The sequence below is a fragment of the Thermobia domestica genome, chromosome 8 (genome assembly GCF_964235325.1).
Source record: "Thermobia domestica chromosome 8, izTheDome1.hap1.1, whole genome shotgun sequence".
NCBI classification, from domain to species: Eukaryota; Metazoa; Arthropoda; class Insecta; order Zygentoma; family Lepismatidae; genus Thermobia; species Thermobia domestica.
The window spans coordinates 292,017,545-292,030,331 of NC_137461.1; positions in this window are offsets into that span (position 1 = coordinate 292,017,545).

Sequence of the window (12,787 nt, forward strand, 5' to 3'; positions counted from 1 at the left end):
TAGTATTCATATTGAAATTTACAACTGTGCTCCATGAACAAGTTCGGTACCACCCTTGCGTTGTGACAAGGAATGTTGTACTGCTAAAAGGTGTCATAGCAAGCTGAAATTTTTTGCTAATATGAATGCGTGTGGGCCTACATGTTCATCAATGACCTACTGATAGCTAGCATATTTCATGATGTTTTTCACACACACTACTGGAACTAAAGGTTACCATGTGAAAATTTAACAAATTATAATGGAGCCAGCACGTGCCTGCCATTGTCTTGCTGTGTACATCTTGAGCAGCTACTTTCCCGAGAGACAACAAATTCCAACCCGGCCATTGATGTGGTGAAGGCAGTATCGTGATGTATCAGTCCATTCAAAACTGCGTCATTCTATCTTTCGAAGACGATAGGTAAGTATCCATTCCAGTAGTAATTCAAAATACTATGTGATTAACATTGGTAAATGTGTGATATCGGCTACGAAGGCGCATATCTAACAGTGTATACTGAACTGTATTCTCAGACACCCTTGCTTTGTCCACTGCTAATATCTTATATTAGTTTCGCGTTAATCAGCATTCCTTTTTTGGTCAACCATCTACTCCTTGAGCCACTTACGACCACTTGCATGCCAACCATTATACCATCTACGGCCTCCGACATACTTAAAGTGTTGTAGCTACCTCACATCCTGTCATTTGATGCAGGCTTTATGGTCATTCAGACACATTTGGCAGACACTAACCACGACCTCTCGCGAAAACTTTATGTCTCATTGTTTCCAAGATAGTGGATCTCAAGTGTCTGACCATCACAATCTGGTCCCTTCGAACTTGGATTGATTGCCAGCCGTCTCAAGTCTAAGCACAATCTTCACACCTATTGATCTAGTTTGATACCTGTGACTGTCTGCCGAGCAATTCTTCTGTTCCCTACGGTTCTTTCCAACTCAACGACTTCGTTCAGAAAGTAATAGGTGGTGAGTATATAATTGACTGGTGAATAGATTTATTGCTATGCAGTGAAATATCATCACTACAATCTATATGTTACCAATAAACTTGTTTTAAAGTATCAGACGAGTATGAAACTAAAGATTTAGTAATATTTAATTAGAATATTGTAAAATGTTACATGATAAATATTATTGTGATTATATAACATTGAAATTTCTATTTTCATCTAAATTTATATGTACATGGCTATTTGGATTTTAAAATAAACGTGCATCACAATTTATAATTAATATTCCAAAACTTAATATAAAGATATCAATTGTCATTTTTTTCCGAACTCTAGTGTGATAATGTGCTTACATTATAAAACTAGTGATTTTCAAAATTATGCCTATCTATTACTGAAACCACTTATAGTATCAATGTAGAGTTACGATTGGATCTTTTTCGTTGGCTCAGGCATAGCATTCCTTTCGAAGTTATGTAAGACGTAAGATTCACAGGTTAAGATGGAATCAGAACCAGTTTTGTATTCTATGCCTTTTCATCAGCAATCGATACCGTATACTAGACGGGCATGTAATAGATACTATAGCAGCGTGGCAGGAAGGAAAATATTATGTATTATTATGAAATTCAGTTCATATCAGAAAACATTTTGTTAGTATACCTTATAGTTACTTCCCTTTTACATGGCAACATAAAGTTAGGACACAGCTGTTTCATAAGTTTTCTAATCTTATGAGTAGCATAAATCGGAAACCAAAAACATGATACAATTTCAATTTAAATTAGGGTTAAGAGTTTCTTTACTAATGAAGAGCACATGGTAAACCTGAACTGTCAGTTTGATGTTAAAAAACACCCTCACATGGCAGGGGGCTAAACAATCGAACATCTTACACTTTCAAATACAACAGTAGATATAGTCATGCATAGCTTCCATACTGAGAAAAATAATATACAATTGATTTATCTATAGAAGTATGAGGATTGTCCACAGAAGTGAAGGAATCTACCAGTTTACTTTGAAACTTCTTTTATAATTTAGTATGCATTCAATAACTTATCATTTCTTGAATGCTTTGTAATGCAACGATAATTTTTATAACATAAGTATGTCCATCTTAATTATACAAACTTTTTATTCTAATATTACGCGCACATTAGCTAACGTTAAAATATAAGCTATTCTTTCAAGCTTACCTAACTGGTCTCTCCATGTCAACATAAAACATAGAATTACATCTCGAAGGTGAGGTCCATCCTCTACGTACCATTCGTTCTGAAGCGTCTACGTGTTTTCTCCGTAATTCTTCACGCTCATCACAAACATTGTTGATTTTTCTTGTATGTGCTATTTTCTTCAGTGTTGATAAGCAATCAATGATAGCGACCACAATAAAGTATACTATTTCAACAATTGATAATACGCTTCCTCCAAAACACAGAGAATAGACACTTCCAAATGACACTACAAGAAGTAAAAATATATATGTAAAATAAGAATATGGTAAGTACAAATAGTGAATTATTTAGGACAAAGGGGAATGTTGTCATGGTATGGCCAAAATCTAGAGAGTAGCGCATCGTTTGTTATCCGGTGTCTTTGAAAGTAAAAAGAAAATAAAATATGCAAAAAATAAAACAGAGAAATACAAAAATAAAGCAACAAAAATAAAACTATCCGGCCCTCTTTTTATCTTATGAATTAGTTGAGGTCTATCGTGCGACAGATTCTTCCTTATGAGTTAATTCTTTTTCTTCGACCACGCGCTATTTTCAAGGAGAATGCTTTTGTTGTACTCCATCCCCTTTGACCGCGTCGATCCTATGCTAGTCCTATCCTGAGAGCCTGCTCAGTGCCCAGGTGTGAAATTGCGGTGTTCACGCTCATTTTAATTTATAAATGTACATTTATACCAATTTTTATCGGTACTAACAAAAATCAGGTCCGGTGTCACCCACTAGTAAAAATTTCAAAACAAGCTAACAGGTAAATATCGTGATGCCTGTAGTCAAATAACTTGCAATTAAAGATTCTGATAGCGCCAATGTTGAAGTAACCCAGTGCTGTTAAGCGTTTTCTCTCTTTGCTTAGCAATAAATGTATCACTTATACGGAGGTCAAATATATCGAGAAATGCCGGAGAGGTCAAATATATCGAAAAATTACGGAATGACACTTTATTGATGGAAACGGTAGACGAGAAACAAACAGCGAGGCTACTCAATTAACTGCCATTGCACCAGTTACCGTGTAGCTAGCCTCCGTTCCTACTGAACGTCTCTCGCGGTGTGACATCATGTTGAGACCTTCTAAACGTAACCGAGGAGAAATTAAATAGGAGTTGATTGACCAACATATTGTAGAGGTAGCTTGTATTAAAATTAAATGTTCAAGTGAACTCTTTGCTACTCACAAGTAAACCTTACGTTTGGGTGAATCGAGTTGCTTACTGAGACACATATGAGAAAGTAGTACTAAATGTGGTCACTATTTCAGTGAAGTTGTAGGTGCGAAGCTCCAGGGGTTTATGAGATACAGCTACCAGAACATCACATGGAAGTATAGAATAGTCTTCATACAGTTGAAGGTAAAAGCTCTGTAAGACCTCTTGTAACGACGAAAGGTGAATAACAAATATATGGGTACATATTAGGACTAGGGGGAAGTCATATAGTAACGGTATACCTGACGGCGGCCATCTTGAAATCCGCCATTTTGAATTAAGGTTAAGTTTTTAAAATAGGAATAGGGTCATGTGATACATGATTTAAGGCGCAAATTTAATCAGAAGAACAATGGTGACGTTAATTTTTTATTTACGCACAATTGGCAAAAGTTACAGGGAAATTTAATATTGTTGCAGCATATGTATTAGTCCTTTATCCCACCTTGTAAATTTTGTCTTAATGATAATAATTAAATAAAAAGCAGGTGAATAAATATTAGATATATGGTAAGAGTTGCCTTGATGGCGGCCATGTTCAAATCCGCCATTTTGAATCGGACAAAAGTTTTAAACAAAACGCATAACAGTGACAACTTATTAATAGCAAAATTTTACCATAAATCCAAAGGTATAACCATTTTTTCTTTACCATTAACCAGCATTTGTTACGCCACCGTTGTATTTCTGAATAACTTCTAGCCCAAGTCATCTATTGCATTACTCTATTCCCATTTAATTTTGTGCTGGTTAATGATAAAGCAAAAATGGTTATACCGTTGTATTTATGGTAAACTTTGCTATTAATAAGTTGTCACTGTCATGCGTTTTGTTTAAAACTTTTGTCCGATTCAAAATGGCGGATTTGAACATGGCCGCCATCAAGGCAACTCTTATCATAGACCTAATATTTATCCACCTGCTTTTTATTTAATTATTATCATAAACACAAAATTTACAAGGTGGGGTAAAGGACTAATACATATGCTGCAACAATATTTAATTTCTCTGTAACTCTTTACCAATTGCGCGTAAATAAAAATTAACGTCACCATTGTTCTTCTGATTAAATTTGCGCCTTAAATCATGTATCACATGACCCTATTCCTATTTTAAAAACTTAACCTTAATTCAAAATGGCGGATTTCAAGATGGTCGCCGTCAGGTATACCATTACTATATGACTTCCCCCTAGTCCTAATATGTACCCATATATTTGTTATTCACCTTTCGTCGTTACAAGAGGTCTTACAGAGCTTTTACCTCCAACTGTATGAAGACTATTCTGTACTTCCATGTGATGTTCTGGTAGCTGTATCTCCTAAACCCCTGGAGCTTCGCACCTACAACTTCACTGAAATAGTGACCACATTTAGTACTACTTTCTCGTATGTGTCTCAGTCAGCAACTCGATTCACCCAAACGTAAGGTTTACTTGTCAGTCACTAATTCTTACTTTCAATTTGCCTACATTTCCCGACTAATTAAAGGCTTAGTATTACTGACTAACGGTCCCTCTCTATATTCCCAGTCCCCTGTATTGTTACAAATGTCAACACTTCAGCATACCAGCATGTTGTGTAACCCTAGTGCTGCTCTTTGTGCGAATTGTGGACCGGGTAGTGACGCTGTGGAACACTCTATCGTTTTGTGAACTGCAAGAGGAAGATTTTGCTTGGTCTCTGAACTCTCCAGGCTCTCAACGTGAGAAACTTATTCGAAAGCTAATGATTGTTGAGAAGATTTCTGCTGCTGTTGTCCAGCGTCTCTGAAAGAAAATTATGCCTTCCTCGCTTTCTGTACCCTTTGCGCCTGTTGCAGTTACTTCATGTAAATCTGTGGCAACCCAGATGTCTGACGTTTCCACTATAATTGATCTTGTTCCCGACGAAAGTCATGAAAGACTGAACCAGTCGCATCGACTAAAGAATCCCCTAAAACTACACATCCCTCTTTTAGTGTTACAACTCTAGCTCTTCGCAGCTCAACTTTTGTCACTGGCGTGAAACCTAGCTGGCTGTTGAATGCTCAGCGATGTCGATCTTTCCCCGAAAAGGTCAAAATCTACATATGTTCGTAAGTCGCCTGCATTTTCCTTGAAATGTGACAATGGTGGAAGGTGAAGTAATGGACACTTGGTGGACGGTACCTGGCCTATAGAAGAGTTCGTCCCAAACGTTGATTTATGATGTTTCATTGCTTTTATTATTGTTATTTTAAATATGTTCTTTATTGTTACTATTATTAGTAGTTATTGTTAGTGTTATATATTTTCTAAATTGTTACTACTATTATTATTCATTGTTATTTATATAGTCCTATTTGTTATTTTCACATTTTTATTACTTTGACAGTTTTTGAGCTTTTTACTTCTCTTTTCCAGCAAATGGTCGCTATATTTTGATATGTTTGTTTTTAACTTTCATTTACGGCATTTGTGTTGATCTTGACGGAAATAAATAGCCTTGATATTGATGTTTTCATTAAACTTCAATCTACCAACCAATTAATTATTTCTTTAAATTGTCAGCATACAGGAACTGGTTCGTCTTGTGTGCATGATAGAAGCAAAAAATGCCACGAAAATAATGAAAGGTGGTAAAGCTCGAGGACCATATAATTTCCTTATCGGAGCATGAAAAAATTTGGGTAAAGAAGGAACGAAGTGCTTGACTCGGCTTTTTAATGAGATATTAGAAACAAGAGATATGTCAAAATAATGGAGAAGAAGCTACACTGTACCAGTTTTTAAAAACAAAGATGTGCAAGAATGTGGTAACTACAGATGAATAAAACTTACGAGTCATGCAATGAGTCTTTCGGGTAGAATGACAGAAGCAAGATTGAGAGAAGAGACGGAAATAACATAGAACTAATTTGGTTTCATGTCATTACGATTGCCAACGGATCCGATTTTTGAACTTAGAATGCTAATGGAAAAGTACATAGAATACCAGAAAAATCCTCATATAGTTTTCATCGATCTAAAGAAAGCATATGATAGAGTGCCACAGGATCTTATCACTCAAGGCACTCAAGAAAAAATGTTTCCGAATAGACAAATCTGTATAATTTAGATATCGATGGGTAAATCAAAGGTTCATGCGAAACTGTTTTCATTAGTGGAATATTTATTAGAGGTGTTTTCGTTTTTATCTAATGTGCTTCAAATACAAAAACACTTAGGACATTATCTATATCAGCCAAAAACTGATTCAGGTTCAAATGTATTCAATCGACATAAAAAGAAACAACTTAACAGATATGGCTATCGAAACAACTCCGGAGTTTTATTCCAGTTGTTTGAATAGACGACAAACATCTTAACAAATCTCCTTTGATTTTGTGTATTATAACGAACTAACGAACTTTGTGGTCGAAGTGCTTGTGTGTATTATACTTACAACCAAGTTTTCCTACATTTGTGAAGGTACTATTGTATTTTTAAGATATCACTAGATTAAGTAACAAAAGAGAAACTCTGTATTTCAAACAGCGAACTGTGAGCTGTGTTCGGAAGCCTCATTATTTTTTAGGATGATGTCCCTTAATATTACTTCAAGTGCGTTGCTGTCTAACCGACAATTTGAAGGGTATTAGAAAAAGTTAGGTGGGGAATCACATTTTGGAGAATTGAACATCATCTTTCGCAACTTGCTTTTTAGGTACTTTTTCTAAACGCTACTTCCTTCATTAAACACACAAAAGCTTTCATTATAAAATACTTCTTTAATCAGTTCATTCGACACATTTAGTGATATTAACGTACAATTTAACTTATGATGGTAGTGGAAGCATATTAGGAAAGTCTCTATTCACTCAGTTGTATTCTTGCTATACTGTACTGTGAGGTTACAACCACAGTTATTTGTCTCAATTATCAGGTTTTTTTTTACTAAAAGAATGTGGGATAGCACTTCGCATGAGAAGAGAGAAAGTCATGTGGGATCTGAGCGGTACAGCGCTGAAGTGGTTAATTGGGGATGAATGAAATGAAATGTATGTTTTCTAATAGAAGAGATCACAGAGACGCAAAGGTTAGGAAAGGAAAGGGTTTTACTGTACCTCAGCCATTTCGATGCGATGAGCCTCTTCAAGTATCGGGTGAAGCCTTATCCTCCAATTCGTTGCGTGTTTCAGTCTGGTATCGATCCCGGACCTCACATTCGAGAGTGAAGAATCTCTCGACTTCAGGGCAACAGCTTCCATATGTCCTGGCCTCTTCGGAATGACACCTCTGTCATGCAGTGGATAGTGAGGGCCCAGGAGTGACGACTGTCTCTTAATTGCTGTTCGGACGACTCTTCTGAATAGCAGTCCAAAGTGTGTTTCTGGCTTCTTCTGTCACACTTCTCGCCTTGAGAGTCCCGTGTCCCTGGTTTTGTTCCACTTCCCTGCTTTCACTTCTTCCTGGTGCTCCGCACGTGGGTGACTAGCTCATTAAAATTATCTTGGTCAATAGGGAAGTTTGTTAATTGCTGAAATGGCATGACTGAGTTTGTTTTGATGAAGTTTCGGAAACTAGGGAGAGAATGGTAAGCATGAATTTGTGTTGGGATGAGGTGACAACATGCGGAAGTCTCTTCTTTATTATTTAATAATTACATTTTTTTTCTTTGAAGAATAATAACATACAGGGAAAATTCAAAATAGGCGCTAAGCCTGATATCCTCTACAGTATGTTTTAATCCCCGGACGTAATATTAAAAGATTTTATTTTCAGTTGTATATTGTTCATAGGTAATACAGGAACACTCTCCTTATGCATAGAAAACTTTTATATTGCATTACCCCTTACCTTTCAATTATGCTCTGAAATCTAAAACTCAAAAACTTTCAAACTAGCTAGCATCGTCTAGACAAAAGTTTTAACTAGTATGACAACTAACTGTTTAATATATAGAGTTACTTTTCTACACAAATAGAATAAATATCAAGTACTTCATAAAGACAATATACATAGCAGTTAAAGTATAATAGAGTATGCATATATGTAACGTTGACAATGACGTTCACGAACATTAAATTGATCACATAACATTAATTTTTTACTTCTCCGAAGGGTTGACTGCTATTTTTTTTCAATTAGTTTTACAAGTATTCCAAAGCTGTCTAATCCACAAATACTTTAAAATCAACAAACATATCACATCCTCACAAACAGATTTATCTACAAATTGTTTTGCATCTAAAATAAAGGTGGTATATTTTATATATACCTAGGTATATTTAGATTTTAGAGTACTCTATTATCTTAAAACAGAACGTTATTTAAATTTGATATAAAACTTAATTATGATATTATAATAGAAATTGTGTAGGGTACACTAAAATTTTTGCTTTCATTAACGAATGTATTGTTAGATTTTAGCTAGTAATAAAGTGCTTCTGTGCAATGTTTGCAAAGGAAGAGTTTTCTGTGGCAATGTTTCGATAAGCGTTTTATAATTTTGAACGCAATTTTGATGTAATTCTATAAACTTCAGTATCGTGTTTCATGTGACCTAGCAATATTGATAAAACCCCAGCAATATATATATACGCATATGGATGACAATTGTAATGGTCTTCTGTATGACTTGATTACGTTGTCTCTAGAGAGAACTAGTTATGTGTTCCTAATAATAAACAGAGTAATGCAATCAGAGGCAACTACATAGGAAGACTTTTGTAGATAATCTGGTAAGTTTTCTTTATGGAATATAAAAATATAAAATATATTGAATGATATTCTGGATAAATCACTTATAATGTTATTTCTAAAAAGTAACTGTCAACTTATTCAATAATTAACTATCTGTAGATGCATGTTTATTGAAAGCATTGTTCTGAGTACTTTGTCACCATTTGGATAGTTTTTGCAAATGAACAGCGTACAAGAATGAAATATAAATCACTGTGAGAAACAAAATTATTTGATGAAGCACTAAGTAGAAATCAAATTTGATAGTTGTGAATTTCTCAAACCGTAAGTAAAGGCATGGCAAACAAATTTATCTTTAACCTTTCTAATTTTATCTTTAGTTTTCTTTTCCTTTCACCATGTTGTTGGAATTATCTCACCGCTGTTACCCTTTCTCAAAAAGAAGTTTTATTTATGGCTCTGTAAGATCTTTGCTAATATATAGGGCTTAAAATGAACGTAATCATTAAAAACATCTACGAAAATTCTATGACTAAGAAGTTTTCTAATGAAGTTTCTGTCTTGATAGTGTTTGAGCAAGGTTGTAGCACATAAACATAATATTAATGTGAACCTCACAATATGTTTCATTGGACAAGGTCTACCACCTAAGAGTTTTTCGTAAAACGTGGCAAAGTGAACATAGGTTTATACCTGCAAATACACCCGTTTATTTGATATAGAAATCAGTAAAATATATATTATTGTAACATAGACATACTTCAATATTTCTCATCAAAAATCCGTCTTGAAAGAACAAGATATACTTACCAAGCAATTCCAAATGCCCGAATATCAAATCACGTATATACCTCACTTTTGAATACTGTTTCATTACATAACCTACAACATTTGCCACACCAGTCCTAAGGAAAAAGCATAACATCATTATATTTCTTTTCCTGAATGTTTTAATAATTATTACCGTTTGAAAGTTTTTGTTACTTTATAATTTCGGAATGTAAAAATAAGTGAAGAATCATAAACTTATTTTGAAATATGATATACCCTAAAGTACATTACTATTATCACTTATTCACAGAATATTTTAGGTTAGCACTACGTATAATGTGTTTAATGTAGCAATGACGAACGCTAATTTTAGTTTTCATACCACAGCGCTAAAATGTGTTGTAAACTCTGTGCGAGCGATATTTACCATATTGGTTATCTTAAAATTAACAGTACATCTGGTTGTGTTACACTTATAGAACTAGAATTGATTCATTAACTGTACGTTTTGGTCAATTATACCCGTTGAGAGTCCTGTTATGATATACATGGACACCTGTTAAAACTCTTGTATATAATTATATGTATAGAAAAGGTTAACATTGAACGTGGTCAGATGAAGGTATTCGCTAAAACGTTCTTTTAAGCACTGATACTACACTGGAATTATACATACAGCTTAACATAAGACCACTGAAATGACTTCGCACTGCACTTCGAGCTCGATTTTCCAGCGTTTTCACTATCCAAATATCGATGAGAGTGCACAGTGTACGGTAAATGTATTTCGTGACATACATTGAAATGCAAAATAATGATGTTTAACATAATATTAAACAGAATGTATGTAAAGGCTTGAATAGAGATAAATAGAAGAAGTTAACAATGATGTCTTCAATGTTTAGTGCACGGATAAATTAATCTGCATTTCGCTATTTAGGAAGTATAAGATAAAATGTTATCTTCTACGTGTACTCGCTTGCAGTGAAGGTCAAGTAGCAGAAATCGGGTTAACTATCAGCAAAGAGTAGAAATAACACAATTTATGACTAAAGCACAATCTTTTATTAAAATACCGATGTGTAACAATTTCAGGCCAAATAACTAAATCTTATGCTTCATCAGACATATTATCAGACACATCGATTAAGAACATGTATGATTAGGCCAAAGGTAAAGTTAGTTTTAGAAACTGTTACGCATCGTTATTCTAGTAAAATGGGTGTGCTTTGCTTACAGGCTATTTGCTATATTACTTTTACAGCTAAAATACGTTTAATATGATTCTTTTATGTACGAAAATGTTGCAGGAATAGTTAAAACAGTTTGAGGATAGTGATTGCTTACGAAAGAAAAAATATAATTAAGATGATTGGATAAACAGAGGAAATAGAAGAGTGAGCTCTATTTTAAGTACTAATAGACTAAAGAGTTCTGAAAAGACCAAAGAATGAAGCGGATAAGATTGATTGCCTCGGTGTTCTATTTGTAGATGATTTTCTGTAACAGATGAATATAATGAAAAACAACGATTTATTTTGCATTTTCTTTTGATTGCCACTCTAAGTAGCTTATAAAAGAAATGAGTTGTTATAACTTACAATTGATTCCTTCGCAAATACTAAATCTGTTCTTTATTAAATCTTTCTCCATAAAGCAGCAATTAATAGCATATTATTTTGGGGTAGAAATTTTGAAACGATAACTGTAACGATTACATACAATAATCTTTAGGGCAAAAGAAGCCTTTAATATTGCACTAACCAGAAGAGAAATAAAAAGAAAGTTAGTTTAAAACGTACTGATTAATATTGATGTGTTTGTTGATTATTTCAATTTTGTATTTTGGCTTCTGTAATAATACTTGATGTTATGGCAACGAATCGAAATTCATTTCGGTTGGTGGGTAATAGTACGGTATCTATGTACTTGTTTATTGGAATAATGAAGATACAACAGATTGGAACGCTGTTCTACGAGGACATATGTAAGGTTGCTATTATGTAGACGTCAAATGTATAATATATATTCGATTCTAAAGCTATCATTTTTATTGTGTTTACTTTTATTGTGAATAGTGTATACTAGGTCGACTATTAATTGCTACAATGCGGGAAATGAGGAACTGTATCAGTATATACCTGTTTTAAAAGGTTTATAATCTAATCAGTCGAAGTAAATAGAAAATGTATGAGATTAATCAAAATACACCTATATTCAACACTTTTTTTTACAAGTCCATAATTTCAAAGTGAATTTCTATTTACTTACTAAAATTTGTTCATAGTTAGATATAACATGAAGCTTGAGTTACTCGAAAGATTTCTTAGTTTACATGCAAATTGGCAAATAATAATTCAATCGATATAATAATAGGCAAATTATAAGTGATATTCAAAAAGGTAATACAAATTTGACAATGTTGAACACGAAATACTGTAATTACCATTACATAGAAAGATAATTCTATTTTACAATCCTAATCTCCTAGCACGTCCAAAATATTACTATCTCAGAATGATTTATTAAAGGAGAGTTTCAATTTATTTATATCCATAATGTTCTGCATAAGTTTAGCTTATTTAGTAATTTGTAACATGATGTTCATACAGTGTTGTGGTATACATTATTGAAATGAGTATTATATGCTTATCATTATGGGAAAATTATTTACATTATACAAAAGAACCCGTCTAGTCCACCACATTTGGGACTGGGGGTATGTTCGGAACGCAAAAAGGTCGGATTATCAGAAGATACAGACAAAAACGGATTTACAGTAAAATAAATAGTCTCTGAACTAATAAATAATTTCATAATAAAAACAAACGAACAGCAAGCATTACAGTATGTTTGAAACAACTTGTCCTTTCTGCCAATTACTTTCCTCTGTTTTTTCCTTCCTGCACGTAGTCATAACAATCAGTCAAGAAGAACTGTTTCTCGGGCAACAGCACTTCAAACCAATTA